Raw genomic sequence first — 17,569 nt, 5'->3', positions numbered from 1 at the left:
TGTTTTGGAGGCGAGGTGGAAGAAGGCAGAACGGTGGCAAGTGCAAGGTCGGCAGGTCGTAGCTGGCGGTTGGGGGTGTGCAATCCATTAATGTTCAAGTTAACATTCTGACCTGTCTCATCTGATCTTTGTTTGACTTGATCACAACAATAACAACATGAAAGAAAAAGCAACACAAAAACGAAAGAAGAAGCAACAAGAACTTAGAATGTAATGATGGACATTACTTTGGGCAATAAACAGTCTGCCTATTATTAACATACTAGTAAAGAGAACGTTTTAAAAATAAAATCCCAGTCTGGTCCCCACCAGTGCTTCCTTTCTAACACCTTCCACCACCCTGCTTCATGGGGAACACACCCCAAACCAGATGGCATATGCGTATATTTGGATCTTTGCATGCTGGGGAACCTATTAAATACAAGACATTAGACCCTATGAGGAGACTCTGCCCTAAGAAATACATTCAGACATCTTTCTGTCCTGAAGAACACGTACTCCTAATAAGCTCATTGGGCTGTTCCACCTTCCTAACATTAAACATTTTTATTTCTCCACATTACCTTCATCATGACCGGGAACCTTAACTGAACTTAAGCTCCCAGTTTCAGCATCTATTCCATTCTCTGGCCTAACTCCCATTGTGCTGGTCTAATACTATATATGTGTAGTCTGCTGCTGTTGACGTCCTTGTCTTAAGTGCAAGCCCTAATATCTGGTCCTTAAAGGATTCTGACAAGATTCCATTAGGCATGATTTTCCTGGCGTTTGTCCACCCTGCTTCTGCTTAAAAGGGTTCCTACGAACTCTTTGGATCTCTTTTTCCAGATCTACCTCTAATTTACCACCAAGGACCACCTCTCCAAGAATCTTGATAACAAAGCCTTTTAGGTCTCTACCTTCAGACCCTTTTGGAACATTGAAAATTCTGAAAGAGTTTTGGTGCAAGTGATTTTCCAACCTCTCCAGAACGGCCCCCTCCCTGAGCCTCTATTGGCCCCAGGAACCCCATCCCCGGGCTGGATCAATGACTGTGTTCCGGTGAAGCCCACCCTCTTGACACAGTAGTTTCCCTTCCTGTGCTACAGTGAGCAGGGAAAAGTGTTTGCTTCCGTCTGGTGAGAGCAGTTTCAAATCTCCTGCCAAACGTGAACAAACACTAGATCTGCTCTCATCCAGTGGGAGATTTAAAAATGCTCTAACCGGCAGGGTGTAGACTTGAGATCTGTTTCCCTGCCCGCACTGATGCAGGCAGGGACACAAAACACATTTAGCTTGCGCCTGCAGGGAGCATGCAAAAAGCAGCTGCTCCCTCAGGGTGAGAGCAATGCTGGCTCTCACACCATGCTCCCCAGGGGCACGCAGCACATTGTCCTGAGCTTAATTAGGGCCGACGGATGGGGCCAAAAAGGTGTGTGACCCTCCTTCTTTTTAATGTAAAATAGTGGCTCCGGGTGATGGGGTGCCAAGAACCTTTCAAAGGTTCGGGGAGGGGGCTGTGTGCCCCCTCCCTATATTTGATGAATTGAGCACCAGAGGATGGGTCCCCAGAGCCCAATACAGCTCAGAGAGGGGGAGCCACCCTCCCTATACTGATGAATGGGGCCCCTGTGCCAAAAATAGTTTGCATGCGCCCCTCCCCTTAATGGCACAATGTGGAAGGCCATTTCTTTTTCAGATCCTCTGGTAGTCTTGTGGGATCGCAGCAAAAATTGCCATTTATTTTTTTGTATTTTGGCCCCAGGAGTTGCCCTTCTGGCTCTCCCTCATGTGGCCTAGGGGAGCGGTGTACATAACCTGCCCCCTTACATCTATCTTTTTTTCAAACTTCAGGACAGAGGACTAAGTCCCCTAGTTCTGTAATAGCTGCCACATCATTTTTTTATGTTGAGGCAGACAATCAGAGACAGCAAATTGGCCCAAGGAAAATAAAGCTCCCTGGGCCAATCAGATGCTCTATTTTTAATTGATGTTCCCAGGAGAGTCCCTCGAACCTCTCGTAGACCCAACGTCCAGATATGCAAATATTTTTCACCCTTCATTTCTAAAATACTACTGAACGGATTTACACCAAATTAGAACAAGCATTGGCATAGCCAATAGGTCTTGCCTTTGGGACCTTATCAGTGTTTAGCCATGCAACACTTGATGTTGTTGCACCAAGGATATTGTGCTGGATAACTAAACACTTATAAGGTCCCAAAGGCGAGACCTAGTGGCTATGCCAATGCTTGTTTCCTTTGTTGGCTTCTTTCTTTCTCAAAGGCTAATGGCACACCAATTGGCTTTTTAGGTTTGTTAGCCAAGACCTTTTGATTTTACTAAAATTATGTGTGTGATTTAGTTACTCAGACACACTTCATCCATTTGTCTGTGGTTGTGTAATTGATGTTTTCCTCCAACCAAATCAAACATGCAACAAGGAGCAATGTGTGTCGTGCCCCACACCACCCTCCCCTCAATTACAGCTGTTGGCTGACTTCACTATGAGTTGCGGCATAGTTGCGGCATACTTCCCTTTTACAAGGAGCACATCCACACACAAAGTAGTTCCCATCAGTGCCAGGATTACTATGGTAATGTTTTTTTGAGACCAAACATTTTTTGATTCTAGGCATGTGTGATTTTTTTTTGTTTAGTTTTTTGGTTGACAAACGCTCAGCAGCTTTACAAACAAAGTTTTGTAAAATCAATGACCAATTACCAAAAGGCCAGCATCCGACGCCAAACCTATTGTCTTTACCAGTGTTTGTTGTCGGGTGTAGCCAAGATTGCACCAAGAAATCCACCCTACAAGATAAAAAAAAACCTCTATCTTCGTTGTCTTCAAAACTCACACTTGTATCCGAAAGTAAGAATTCCACAGTTTGTTTCTGTCTAGAACACTAGCATCGCTAATACTTCACTTCTATTTAACTGTAGAATTCATACTGTTTGTACGCAAGCACACACCACACCCAACCACATAAAGCCTAAGCATGAAGTTCATAAAGTTCAGTTTGTGTGCATTTGTGGTAACATTTTCTTTTTTGTGGTACAGGTTCGGGAGGCCAGTGTTTTGTTTGTGGACAATCCTGTGGGCAGTGGCGTAACGAAAGTTTAAGGGCCCCCCCTGCAATGTACACAGAGGGGCCCCCACTCCACATTTTATCCGGAGGCCTCAAACCGCAGTTCTGTTTTGAGGGGGCCCCCTGCAGCTGGGGGTCCCCCCTCGCACCACGGGGGATGCGGGGGCCTGTGTTACGCCCCTGCCTGTGGGCACCGGATTCAGCTATGCAAACAACAGTCAAGCGTTTGCAAAAGATATTAATATGGTAGCTTCTGATATGCTGGTTCTTCTGAAAGGATTTTTTGTGTCTCAACCTGAGTTTCAGGTGAGGGCATTTCTCGCAGTTGATATATTGAAACTTTCAAGATTGTAGAATAAGCAAACGCCCATCTGACAATTTTGCTAGAAAAATATTTGCAAACTAATCCTTTATTATAAAGCTGTTGTAGATTGGCTCATCTACATAAAAATCTGTTTATTGTAGAGAATAGCCCTGTAATATTTTACGAAAACGTGTGTAGGATTGCAAAAGATAGGTGCTTCTTAGTAAATAATTATTAGTATATTTAGGAAGAGTAGAAATCTCATTTTGAAACTGTCTTAAGCAAGCAGTTGAAAGTATCACTTAATTGTCTGTCCAACCTATTAATGATTACGTTTTCTGTACCAGTCATGTTCACTAAACAACATGCCCTCTACTCCTTTTGGTGAAACAGTGGTTTGCTTTTCCCCAACGCCGACAAATGCCCCACCATTTCTAACATTGACGTTATTTTATATATGGGAGAAAGTACCCCCTCTGTAACTCTGGATGTCCATGACCATATAGAGGCACAAGTCCATCGTCAGTAGTGGCTCTATTGGTCAAGAAATTCCAGATGACTTTCACTAAACAATAACATATTAACAAGTATAGGGATTTTTAGTGTATATAGTATGCCGGCCTGTTGTTCCCTCTATATCAAAATACATTACATAGCTCACAACGGGCTCCGGGTGAGACTTTCTCCTGGCCATGCCTTGTTAGCTCATAGCACTTCTTCATGTTAGAATTTTGAAATGGTGAAATAAAGCTTCCTGGCCCGAATGCAACCTAGTGCAGGTTAATAAAAGTAGTACTTGCTGAAGATGTGACGGCTGAATTGGGGCCTCTTAGCAGCCTACAAGAATCTGTAGCGCTGCTTTATCCAAGAAACGGCAAAAACATTTCTTTCAAAGGTAGGTAGGGTGCCCGTTTGTTTGCTCCACTGTCCTTCACTGTGACGCAAATTATTTTTATTTCTTGGACGAATCAGCACTTCTCCTTATTGCATATGATAACTTGTATTCCGTTTCCGAAATAACCAGGAAAGTTGGAACGCGGGCCACAAAGCACTGTCTCTGTGAGGCGATACTTTGTTAGACAAATAGCTGCTCGCAGAGTCCATGAAATTTGTTTTGGGGGAAGATATGTTTTTGCCCCGCTTGTTCATAATAAAATTTAATATAAGTATTTGCAGTTAAGTCAAGTCCTTATTAAGTCTAACAATGCTGATTTATGCGTTAAACACTGGGGCATTCAAAACAACTGAAAGCTCAAGCTGCCTGCATTCAACAGCCACAGAGTATGAAAACGAGGAGAAGAGGAGGCAGCGGGGGAGGGGAGAGAGGAGGGGGCCTGCGCATGTTTCCCTTGCGGGAGCGAGCAGGAACCATCTGTTAATTACAAACAGATGGTTTCAAAGCTCGCTCCCGCAAGGGAATCGCCAAACGTGCATGTGTTGCCATTCAAAGCCGCAAAGCGTGCATGTTTTTGGCAGAAAAAGTGAATCGATTACTGAAGGTCTCTTCCTATGCAGCGAATGCGCGCTGCGTAGGTAAGACCTAAGAAAAGCACAATCTGCAGACTAAGATCTAGTGTTTTTGCCAAACTTGGTTTAATTCCATTCAGCAGATATTGCTGTAACCCTTCTTAAAGACGTCTTTGGAAAAAGCATGGGGATTTTGCATTTTGGTACCCCGTGTTTTTTCTCTGCCCCTATTTGATGTATATCTATGAAACTTTCCATGAACAAACAAGGCAAAAAAGAGCAGTTTTTAAAAATGTTTTGGGGAGATTTGTCAAACAGTGCCAAAGTTGTTAGCAACACAAAAAACAAATGTCTTATGGATAGATATATATATATATTCACTTAAAAAAACATAGGTTTCAGGCACGTTATAGTTAGGAATTAGCATTTAACAAACCCTAGAAATTCACAGTAGAAAACATAGGTTTCAGGGGTGTTATAGTTAACTGGACATTTCACTCGTACAAAACCATTGAAATTCCACCGTTATAGTTAGTTCAGCTAACTATAACTTGCGCGCCCGCTGATGACGTCACATATTACATCACTCATGACATGGTCAGTGACATCACTCATGACATCTCAAATGACATCACTGATGACATCATCCAGTGAATGTATGTCTTTCAGAAAATTAAATATTTTTTATATATGTATATCTCAAGGTCGATGGAAGAATAAATGGGTAAGTAAGTGTCTAAATGGCTGTTTTGTTTTGTAAAATTGTTTGTATAACTAACTGATTAAGTGTATCTTAGTGAATACATGGGTTAGTGAGTGATGTTTAAATATGTAAATATCTGTATCAGTCTCTCACTTTGTGTATAAGTGGCTGCATGGGTTGGTGAGTAGCTACATGAGTGTCTATATGCGTTATTAGTTGGTTTTTTGAGTATCAGTATGAGTGTCTGAGTGTCTGTATAGTTCGGTGGGGGGTATTACTTAGCGCATAGATGCGTGAATGAGTGACTCACTATTTATATGTGTTGAAGACAGCATGTGTGTAGGACTGTATGGGTGGATGAGTGTGTGTATGGGTGTGTTAGTGAGTGAATGACTGTCTTAATAGTGTCTTTATGAGTAACTACATATGTTATAAACTAGTATGTGTGAGTATTGGTGTATATTAAGGGTGGGCGTAGTTCACGAAGTAGCACTTCGCGAAGCTACGCAAAGTGAAGTTTGCACTACGCGAGCTACGCGTAGCACTTCGCGAACTGCGAAGTAACATGTTCGCACTGTGCAAGATGTTGTTTTCAATGATTGCACAGTGCGGACAAGCAACCGGCACTGTGCAATCATTGAAAATGGCATCTTGCACAGTGCGAGCTGTAGTTTTCTGCTGCTCGAGTAGATTTTTCCTCGAGCTGCAGCTTTCTCAACGCGAACTGGTAGTTTCTCATCGCGAGCGGTCGCGAGCATACGCGACCCCTCGCAATGAGAAACCTGACCTTCTCGCGTTGTGAATCTCGCCGGGAGGTTTATTTTCCATGCTCGCGATCGCGAACAAGGAAAAAGTCTCGCCAGGATGTCATTTTGCTTGCTCGCGGTCGCCAACTTGACGTTGAGGACCGCGAGCAAGCAAAAAATGACCGCAGCACTACGCAACACTACGCTACGCGTGTTCGCACTGTGCTACGTGCAGTTCGCGTAGTGCGAAGTAGCGCGAACTTCGCAAACTACGCGAGCGTAGCGTAGTGCTTCGCCCAGGCCTAGTGTATATAAGTGAGTATATGTGAGAGTGAGAGATTGAAAGTGTTCCTGTATAAATAATTATGTGTTTCTATAAGTGATTAGAATGTGTACGTTTCTGTAGAAGTAAGTGTAGTGGTGTGTGTATAACTGTATATGCAAGTAAATGGATGTTTGATTCTTTATTAGCATGAGTGACTATGTGTGTGAGTACATCTTTGGATGAGTGGTGTTGTGTAACAGGATGTATAGGTGTATGAGTACATATGAAGAGTGAGTACATGTATGAGTGACTATATAGAACTGTTGGTGGATGAGTGGATGTGTATGTAGAGCTTAGAATTACTGAATAGGTTGTTGTAACTGGTATTGGTATGTCCATTTTTTAAAAAAAATTTAGTTTCTATTTTTGAATGTGTGTATCAAAGGTTATATTAGGGAGAGAGGAGGTCTGCCACTCTATCACAAGGATGATGTCATCATTGATGTCATTTGAGATGTCATCAGTGATATTATGAGTGATGTCACTGACCATGTCATGAGTGATGTAATATGTGACGTCATCAGCAGTGCATTGCGGGCGCGGGAGTTATAGTTAGCTGAACTAACTATAACGGTGGAATTTCAATGGTTTTGTACGAGTGAAATGTCCAGCTAACTATAACACCCCTGAAACCTATGTTTTTTTCCGTGAATATCTAAGGTTTTTTAAATGCTAATTCCTAACTATAACGTGCCTGAAACCTATGGTTCTTTAAGTGAATTTCAAAGGTTTTTTAAATGCTAATTTCTAACTTTAACGTAACTGAAACCTATGATTTTTTAGGTGAATTTCAAAGCTTTTTGAAATGCTAGTTTCTAACTATGCCTACAGAGGTAGAACATGTGAAGAAAGAAGAAAAAACACACAGAAAGAAGAAAAAGAAATGCAGAAAGCAACAGAAGCAACAGAAGTTCTCAAAGACGAAGCAAAGTGCAGGAAGAACAAACAGAGGAGCAGAAAGAGTCTTTGTTGCAAAATCATCCTGTACCCTCAACTTTTTCAGATGGGTACTGGTGTTAACTGACTCTGACTAACCAGTCCGAGAGCCAGTGCTATGCTTAAAGACACTTAGAATACAGTTAAAACACCTACATACTCTAGGGAACACTATGCGTTGGGGTACCCCTGTTATTAGCATGACCTCCTCTGTAAGCCCCTAGAATATAATAGGGCAGGGGGATTAAAACTACCTCTTAAAACGCACCACAGGGCGCGTTTGCACACTGGTGAAGGGAGGGGGGGCTGAGCTGAAGTGTGCAAACACGCCCTGTGGGCGTTTTAATTTGGGAGATAAAGTCCCCTTGAATCCTGAGTGTCCCTTGGGTACAACTAGCCCATCAGGTATCTCCAGTTAGCACCACAGAGCTGCGTTGCAGAGAAAAGGGGCACAGCCTGCACCACCTCCCTGCAACGCAGCGCAATGGCACTTACTGGAAGCACCTGGTGGGCTAGTTGGCCCCCAGGGTTCCTTAGGATTGAAGGGGAATTATTTCCCCAACTTAAAACGCGCCACAGGGCGTGTTTGCACATGTCACCTCATGCCCCGCCCCTCCCTTCACCACTGTGTAAACGCGCCCTATTGCCGTTCTAAGTTGAGAGATTAAGTCCCCTTGAATCCTAAGGGTCCCTAGGGTCAAACTAGCCCACTAGGTACCTCCAGTAAGCGCCACAGAGCTGCGTTCCAGAGAGGTATCGTGTACTGGAGATACCTGTTGGACTAGTTGGCCCTCAGGGACCCTCAGTATTAAAAGAGAGTTAATCCCCCAACTTAAAATGCGCCACGGGCGCGTTTGCACAGTGGTGAAGGAAGGGGGCGTGGCCTGAAGTGACATGTTTGCAAACACACCCTGTGGCGCGGTTTAAATTGGGGAATTAATTCCTCCTCAATCCTGAGGGTCCCTGGGGGCCAACTAGCCCACCAGGTACCTCCAGTATGCGCCAGAGAGCTGCGTTGCAGAGAGGTGTTCAGAGGCCGCGCCCCTTTTTACAACAGGGTGTGTTTGCACACATGTCAACTCAGGCCCCGCCCCCTCCCTTCACCACTGTGCAAACGCGCCCCGTGGCGCGTTTTAATTCGGGGGATTAACTCCCCTTGAATACTGAGGGTCCCTGGGGTGCAACTAGCCCACCAGCTACCTCCATTAAGCGCCACAGAGCTGCGTTGCAGAGAGGTGTAAGAAGGGGCGTGGCCTCAGAACACCTCTGCAACGCAGCCCCCTGGCGCATACTGGAGATTCCTGGTGGGCTAGTTGGCACCCAGGGACCCCTAGTATTCAAGGGTAATTTGTTCCCCATCTGCAAATGCGCCAGGGGGCGTGTTTGCCGAGTGCTCAAAGGAGGGGGCGTGGCCTCAGGCGTGATGCCGGTCATTTTTTTTTTTAAAGAAGGGGGCTGTGTGGCCCCCCTTCTTTTCCAAACATTCTTGGCCCTGGGTACCCCATCCCCCAAGGCCTGCCCCCAAATTTATTTATTTTTAAAACATTTTGGGAAGGGGGCCGCGTGGCCCCCCTCCCGAGGCCAAAATCTTCCCCGGGGACCCCATCCCCCGGGGTATGGCCATATTGTTTAATATTTTTTTGGGGGGATGGGGTCTGCCTTGCTCCCCTCCTTAGGCTATTTATGGCCCTGGGGAGCCCATCCCCCAGGGCCGGCCTTTGTTCTTTTTTTTTAATGTATATATTTTTTTTAATTTTGGGGAGGGGGGCTGCGTGGCCCCCCACCCAGGCCACTAATAGCCCCAGGGACCCCATCCATCGGGGCTGGCCCTCTCCGTTGGGAACCGTGGGGGGGTCCCCAATCCCCCCACGGTCCCGCGAGCTCCCCACGTACTTCGGGAGCCGGCATTGCTTTTCCACATGGGGAGCTGCTAAGATGCAGCTCCCCGTGTCTTGAAAAGCAATTTGGTTCAAATTTTGAAAAAGAGAGCAGGTTTCCCTGTTTCCTCTTTCAATATTCAAACCAAGTTTGCTATGGCAGGGCGGGAACCGCGAGGCTCCCGCCCTGCCCTAGCAAACTACAGTGTCCCGGGGGTGGGTACCCCGGGACACTGCAGGAGCCGGCCCTGGGGGGCGGCGGTCCGCAGGACCACCACAAGGCTCCAGGAGGGGGGCTGCGCGACCCCCTCCCACAATTTACAGGGGAGTGGTGGTCCTCGGGGCTGGGGGGTCCGTCACGGACCCCCCAATTTACATATTTAGAGACCCTGGGAGGTGGCAGTCCCTGGGGTGTGTGGGGGGGCTTGAGCCCCCCCCGCAGGTTATTTTTTCTTTCTAAAAAAGCCCTGGGGGTGGCGGTCCCCGGGCCTGCGGGGGGCATTGTGCCCCCCCGCAATCCACATTAAGTCGAGCCCCGGGGGGTGGTGGTCCCCGGGGCTTGGGGGGGCCTTATAGCCCCCCACAACATTATATTACTTAGCCCGGAGGGGTGGCGGTCCCCGGGGCAGTGTGGGGGGATTGGGCCCCCCCACACTTTTTTTTTAGCATGCCCCCGGGACTTGGCCCCCCGGGGGCTAATTATCTTCTAAGCGTGGGAGCCCGCGCTTCGTTTTTTTTTTATCGGCAGGAACCACACACCGAGAGCGGATTTTGCCGATTTAGGGTGTTTCTACCCTGCCCCCTTTTCGTTTTTTTGTGTTTTTTTCTCTGTTTTCTTTTGCCTCGGTTCTACCGAGGCACAAGATGGCTGCCAACACTTCCTGGTTTGGAGTGTTGACAGCCAACTAGCATACAGCTAGTGCTCGGCAGGGTGCGCGGATCCAGCGCAGCCATAGATATATATGTGATTTTGATTTTCTCAGGAACTACTGAACGGATTTACACCATTCAAGCAAAAGGCACGGTGTAATTCCGTTCAGCAGTTCAGGCTGTACCTGCGACTAAAGGTCCCTATGGAAAATTGCATGGGGAAAACACGTTTTGGGACCCCCCTTTTTTCTCAGCCCCCACTTGATGAGTCACCCCGAGACTTTCAGGATAGGAGCGGACCGGAGCGGGCCACGAGTTTTGAAAATTTCGCGAAGATTCATCAACCGGCGCCAAAGTTATTCCAAATAGAATGTTGCGGATTTCCTATGGATAATAGGTCCTAACTATAACTACCTACTGGCGACCGCCAGTAGGTAATATTGATTGTTAGCAAGAGAGAGAGTGTATGATGAGATACTGTATCATACAGATGAAACATAGTCACCTTTCTTCAGTTTCTGTGGCAAGGGCTCTTCTTCATTACTCACATAACAGGATTATTAACAAGAATATGTCTTTCTTTAATTGCCGCACTAGGAGACCATATGTCGATGTACAAGCACAAGGCTAGGTCATGCAGAAACAGCTTGCGCACTCACCAGTTCACACACTGCTGACAACAGAAGCACTTGTGAATGTCAGACATTGTGAAATGTTGTTTCTATACTGGAGTGTCTCTCATAGGGATAGGTGTACTTATGAAAACAGACAATGAACAAATAGAAAATAGACAGGCCCAGAAATAGGTGCAGGCAATAGAGCAGGTTTTCCAATGTTCACAAGCCAGCAGCCACAATGAGGATTGGCTGTCAGTCTATCATTTCTAATGTCAGAGCTAGCTAAGGGTCTTAATACGAGTTTGGCAGTGCAAAAGCAGAACCTTTCCGCTCCCACATCGCCAAACTTGTGTACGACCCGCCAGCCAGATCATGAGTTTTCTCCTGATCTAGCAGGTGGTTCTTTGGCATTCCCAAGGGATAGGCACCGCAATGGAAACGTCAAAGGCAGTACCTGCATGGCATGGACTGCTGCAGTCCATGCCGTGCAGGTACTGGGGTGCATGCATACCGGGGGGCACATGTTGTGCCCCCCTGTGTGCATCCACATGGCGTGACACACCAGGGGGCACTGTAGGGACCCCTTTGTTTCCTCTTTGTCACAGTTTTTACGGTGCATATATGCTTGGCTGGAACGCGATGACCCCGCCAAGCATATTGCTCCCTCAGGACAGCCGCACAACTGCCAGGGAATGGCAGTTCCCTGGAGGTTGTGACATTTGAGGCAGTCCCAGGGTGGCCGACCGCCCTAGTCATAATAGATTGGTTGGGAGATCGCCTTACTCATAATAGGGCCTAAGGCTCTACCATTGCAAACAAAGCGATTTCCTCACTTCTAAATGTGGTGGAGGAACAATAAGAGCTGCTTTCCTGAGTGTCTGGTTAATGGACACTCATCTGGTAGCTAGTGTTCGTTGACCTGGACACAGTTCAGAGAAACTAGTTTCCATCATAACTTGTCTCGGAGTCAATGTTCAAATGCAACTGTTTTGGAGATAGGTGGGCTCCCAAAGTACATCCATTGGAGGTCCCAAAGGCCAAGCAACTGTATCTTCGAACTAGCCTGTCCTGAACAAAGACTTTCAATTGGCAGCCTAGAGGCATGCACCAGAACATCAGGTGGAATTGCACGGTAAAGGTTTAAAGTTAGGTCTGACCTGTAAATCCAAACCCTAAAACCCCTAAACTATTAAGCCTACAGGAATAGTGTGATTTGTTCTGGATTCAGAGGAAGTGGACACCACAAACTACAGTTATTAGATACATCTGGCAGAACGGGGATAAATCTGAACCCACCACAAAGTTTCAAATGGGATTTCATTCATGTACACACATAGGATGATGAAAGCTAACCTATCCGGAATAGGATGCTTCGTGAGTAGGTTCCACATCTACCACTGAGAAGCATCTGGACTACGACTGTTTGCTGACCGTTCAGTATCCAAATTTCCAGTTCTCTGGTTCAGAGGAGGTCATATCCCTTATGTGACATGTATCTTCTCCCTTTGATTTTTTTCCTAATACAAGTTTAACAGGCATTGGCAAAGCCAAAAGGTCTGGCCTTGACAGGCTAGTGCGATAGGTAATTTCTTTTTTTTTATTGCAAGAACGCACCACAAAAAAATTAAAAAGAAGGTCAAATGTGGCCACCTAAACATGACCACCATATGCTTGCAAATAAAAACTTTACATTTAAAAATCATTCACTGTTGTGGGCATTTTACCTGTGACTTTGTTTGATATGAAAGCCTTTCAGCTGTGCCAAGCTTTAAATTATTATTTGTGATGACAGAAGCAATAAATCGACAGCTAGCCAAGCACAGAAATTACAGGCAGCTACAATGTTACAATTACATCTAAACCCTTTATTACTTTAAAAAGGAAACATAAATCACCATCTAAATGGGCACCCAAAGCAAACTATTAGCTGTTATTTAAAGTTAATATCAGAAAGTAGCAAAAATGACAAAAGCTCCCTTGGGAGCAGGTTTATCCTTGAAGAGAAATAAACTATTTTTAGGTGCATGTGAACAATGTGCACTGGCTTTGTGCAGTCACTCAAATGAAGGGTGCCGGTGGATAAAGTGTACTACTGACACGTTGCCCCATGATGTATGCTGTGGTGAGAGGAAGCAAAATGTCAATGACAATATAACAGACCATGGGATGAAGCCTGCAACCAAAACCCCACTATATATGTATATTATGTATGATTTAAAAAAATAAAAAAACAATAGTCTGATGAAATAGCTCAAAATGTTGTGAAGACCTAATAAGAAGAGGGTCCAGCAATAGATCCTACTCCTTTTTCCATTGACATGTTTCGGCACTCGAATATTGCTCCTTTGAGGTCAGACACCTTTCTCACGACTATAAAGCTTGATATCTCACATCAAATATTGTGACTCAATCCCTGGTTGGTATGGCATCATATGCAAGTGCATTAAATATATTCTTTGTTTTTGTCTTAACATGGGGCAATAGCAGTAGAAACACCATTTCTTCATAACATATACACCTTGGGCAGAAACAGTGCAAATGTCCCTCCTTCGGAGGACAGGTACCACTAGGATAGCAGCAGTAGCACAGGCTTCCCACATCAGTGGAGATGTACAAATCAGGCAGCAGTAGTGCAGGCTTTGGTTCGTCACAAGAACAGGTAAAAGATGGCAGTAACAAAGCAAGCTTCCCTCTCTCAGAGAAGGCAGCAATTTAAACTTCCATTCCCCATAGAACAGTTTCTGCAGGGCATACTAATACAAGCTTTCATCACTTACAAAAAAAAAAAAAGCATTTGCAATGTAATAGGTCTCGCATTTGTCAGAGTTAGAACTATTGGCGTTGTAAATGATAATGTCTTTTATCTATGTATTTTGGTTTGGAGTGTGGTGGATGTTTGAACAGAGACACAGCTACAGCTCTGCCTAGAGGACTTAGAATGAAGAATTACCACTGGGAATAGAGACACAGCTGTGGCACTGTTTGGCGGACTTAGAATGAGGAATTACCACTGGGTCAGGAAAAGCAGCTAGTAGCACTGTCTGGAGGACTTAAAATGGGGGAATTACCGATGAGACCAGAAGAGCAGCAAGCAGCATTGCCTACTTAGAACGGGTGAGTTACTGATGGGAGCAGAGAAGCAGATAGCAGCACTGTGTAGAAGACTAATAATGAGGAATTACCACTGGGAACAGAGACAAAGCTGCAGCACTGCCTAGAGAATTTAGAATGAGGAATTAAAACTGGGGCCAGAGAGGCAGCTGCAGCACTGTATAGAGGCCTTAGAGTGAGCAATTACAGATGAGAACAGATAAGCAGATAGCAGCACTGTGTAGAGGACTTAGAGTGAGGAATTACCGATGAGAACAGAGATCAGATAGCAGCACTGTGTAGAGGACTTAGAATGAGGAATTACCGACGGAATCAGAGAAGCAACTAGCAGCTCTGTCTAGAGGACTGAGAGAGAGGAATTACCACTGGGAGCAGAGATGCAGCTGCAGCAATGGCTGGAGGACTTAGAATACGTAATTACCACTGGGTACAGAGAAGCAGCTAAGAGCACTGTTTAGAGGACTTAGAATGGGGGAATTACAGATGAAACCAGAGATGCAGCGGACAGCACTGCCTAGAGGACTGAGAATGAGGAATTACCACTGGGAAGAGAGACACAGCTGCAGCACTGCCTAGAGGACTTAAAATACCAGAATTTCTGACAGGACTAGAGTAGCTGCTAGCTACACTGTCTGGAAGACTTTGAATGAGGAATTACTGATGTGACCAGAGAAGCAGGTAGCAGCACTGCATAGAGGACTAAGAATGAGGAATTACCAACGGGGGCCAGAGAAGCAGCTAGCAGCACTGCCTAGAGGACTTAGAATGAGAAATTTATGATGTGACAAGAGAAGCAGGTAGCAGCACTGCATAGAGGACTAAGAATGAGGAATTACCAACGGTACCAGAGTACCTGCTAGCAGCACAGCCTAGAGGATTTAAAATGAGGAATTACCAAAGGGATGCGAATAGTAGCTAGCAGCATTGTTTAGAGGCCTTAAAATAAGGAATTATGGACAGGACCAGAGAAGCAGCTAGCAGCACTGTCTAGAGGACTAAGAATCAGGAATTACCACTGGGGCCAGAGAAGCAGCTAGTAGCACTGGCTAGAGAACTAAGAATGAGAAATTCCCACTGGGAACAGAAACAGCTGCAGCACTGCCTAGAGGACCTAGAATGTAGGAGTTACAGATGGGCCAAGAGAAGCAGCGAGTAGCACTGTCTGGAGGACTTAGAATGGGGGAACTACTGATGAGACCCGAGAAGCAGCAATCAGCACTGTCTGGAAGACTTAGAATAAGAAATTACTCATGGGAAGAGAGACACAACTGCAGCACTGCTTAGAGAGCTTAGAATGAGGAATTACCGCTGGGACCCGAGAAATAGCTGCAGCACTGTCTAGAGGACTTAGAATGCAGCTAGCAGCACTGTCTAGAGGACTTAGAAGGCAGCTAGCAGCACTGTCTAGAGGACTATGAATGAGGATTTACTGATGGGCCCAGAGAAGCAGCAAGCAGCAGTGCCTAGAGGACTAAGAGCGAGGAATTACCACTGTGACCTGAGTTACAGCTGCTTGTCAAGCAACAAAGAGGATTGCCCTAATCCTCCTACTACATCTGTGCCAAGAACGACTGACAAAAAAGGGGGAAGATGATGTAGAGGAATGGATACCATACATATTTCATTAGGAAAAACACAAATTAATTCCTACTTGTAGATGCTTAGTCCCTTAGTATTATTAACACTTCTTTCAAATATCACATACCACATCCAAATCTGGATAAGAGTAATTATTTTTACTTCTTAACAAGGAAATCATACAAAAGGACAAACAAATCAATCAATACAATACAGTCACAATTCCTTCTAACCCATTCTAAAATAAAACAGAATGGTTGCTGCATGTTTTCGAGCAATCCAACATCGAGGTAGTCCAATACACACAGGAGAGGATAGGTCAACCCTCCACTCAGTCCAAGCGAGTGTGTATCCAATTTATTTTTGAGATGCTGATATTCTGTCGTACTCCTCTGATTTGTAGGGTCGACGCGTTTCGGCCCACAAATTCAGGCCTCATAAGGACATGGTCAAAAGGAAAATACAAACTGCAAAATAATATATACTATAAGATTCAGCTCAAATCAGATGCTTATACCATTAATCATTTATATTTCAAATGATATCGAGTGTACAAAGATTAAGTGAAGAGGCATGCTCAGAACTACCTTGTATAAAAAGAGAGAACACTACTGAAATGTGTGCTATGGCCTGGGCATATGGATGATCAAAACCCCTATTACTTCAATTCTAAAAGCAAGACACCGGACTGTGCATCAATTCTGAAAAAGTGCCCGAATGGATAGAATCCACACCAAGTAAAGAGAATGAAGATAAAGTAAAATAGACATAAAGAAAACGTAAATACCACGAAAGAAATCAAACTCACACCATATGTTAGGACCAGTCACCATAGGTTATTGGGATTGAATCGCCAGCACTTAAAAATGTATGTATATTACAACAGATGAATAATCTGTAAAAAAGAAAGAAAAAAGACTATGATTTAGCCACTATGTACACCATTAGGTGTGGGAACCGGAGAGCTCCACTGTCACTTCAAAATGAATGCCTGCCAGACAAATAGACGATTATTGGGTCTCCAAGTTGACCACAACTTCCAACAAGGGGAGGGGGCACGAGGGAACTGAACTCCGGACCCCATGTGGGTCTGTGTACTAACACAGATACTTCTGAAAAAGAGAGAGAAGGGAGGCAGAAACACAATAAGTAAATAATACACAACCTCTATACTTCTGCAAACTGCTAGACCAACTGCAGCAGAAGCGTAAGTCCTAATCGTACCTGTGTATTGAAGACGGCTTCTAAAACCCTCGTCTTCTTTAGGGCTGTATGACGTGGAGCAATAAAGCTGATCAGCCAGCTTGCCACCATTTGTGCAGCAAAACCTAGGAACGCTGTTCACTACTTGACGCGTTTCAACTAGTGAACACGTGATGCAGGTCAAGGAGCACAGACGCAGATAAAAGGAGCCCGTCGTTTGTGGGCCGGAAAATAAATCACAAAAACTGTAAAAGGACTGTGAAGGTGTGTGAATGTACATGAAAGGAAAAGCTAACACGAACATGAAATGACCCATCACCGTGTATAACACAATTTACCTTAAATGTGAGTCACCCTAAGCCAAATCCAGAAGGAAACAACTTAAACACACAATATGTACCAGCAGTTAAATAGAAGCAATAAAAATTCATAATACAAAATACAAATTCACAAATTCGGCCATATTTACATAGAGAACAAACAGTATCAGTGGAAGATCACTTATTTGGCACAAAGAACAGAGAATTGTTGAAAACCACAAGTTGATCATGCAAATTATAAGTAAGCATATTAAAGAACAATCCTCATAACTATCTGTGGGTAACACATTAAATGAACAAACTGTGAAATAGTCAATAAACAACAGGGCACATGACTACAAAAACAAGATAATGGTTGGTATTAAAACCACAAATTTCACAAATATTCATCCGGCAAGTACGTTTTTTAAGGACCAAAAATTTCATCATGGTCGTTCAGTACCG

At 44.7% G+C, this 17,569-nt stretch overlaps 1 long non-coding RNA gene across 1 annotated transcript in view; it reads right to left on the bottom strand.

Moving 5' to 3' along the window:
- The window catches only part of LOC146772983 (uncharacterized), a 124,639-nt gene extending 107,691 nt beyond the window's left edge, over nucleotides 1-16,948 (bottom strand). The window contains exon 1 of the long non-coding RNA XR_014971981.1: nucleotides 16,827-16,948. This is a non-coding gene — a long non-coding RNA (uncharacterized LOC146772983). The remainder of the gene's footprint in view (nucleotides 1-16,826) is intronic.
- Between the last annotated feature and the right edge of the window lie 621 nt (nucleotides 16,949-17,569).

The sequence above is a fragment of the Triturus cristatus genome, chromosome 12, assembly GCF_964204655.1.
Source record: "Triturus cristatus chromosome 12, aTriCri1.1, whole genome shotgun sequence".
Lineage (NCBI taxonomy): Eukaryota > Metazoa > Chordata > Amphibia > Caudata > Salamandridae > Triturus > Triturus cristatus.
The sequence above is the reverse complement of the archived record's forward strand: the minus strand, read 5'-3'. Positions and strand labels throughout refer to the sequence as shown.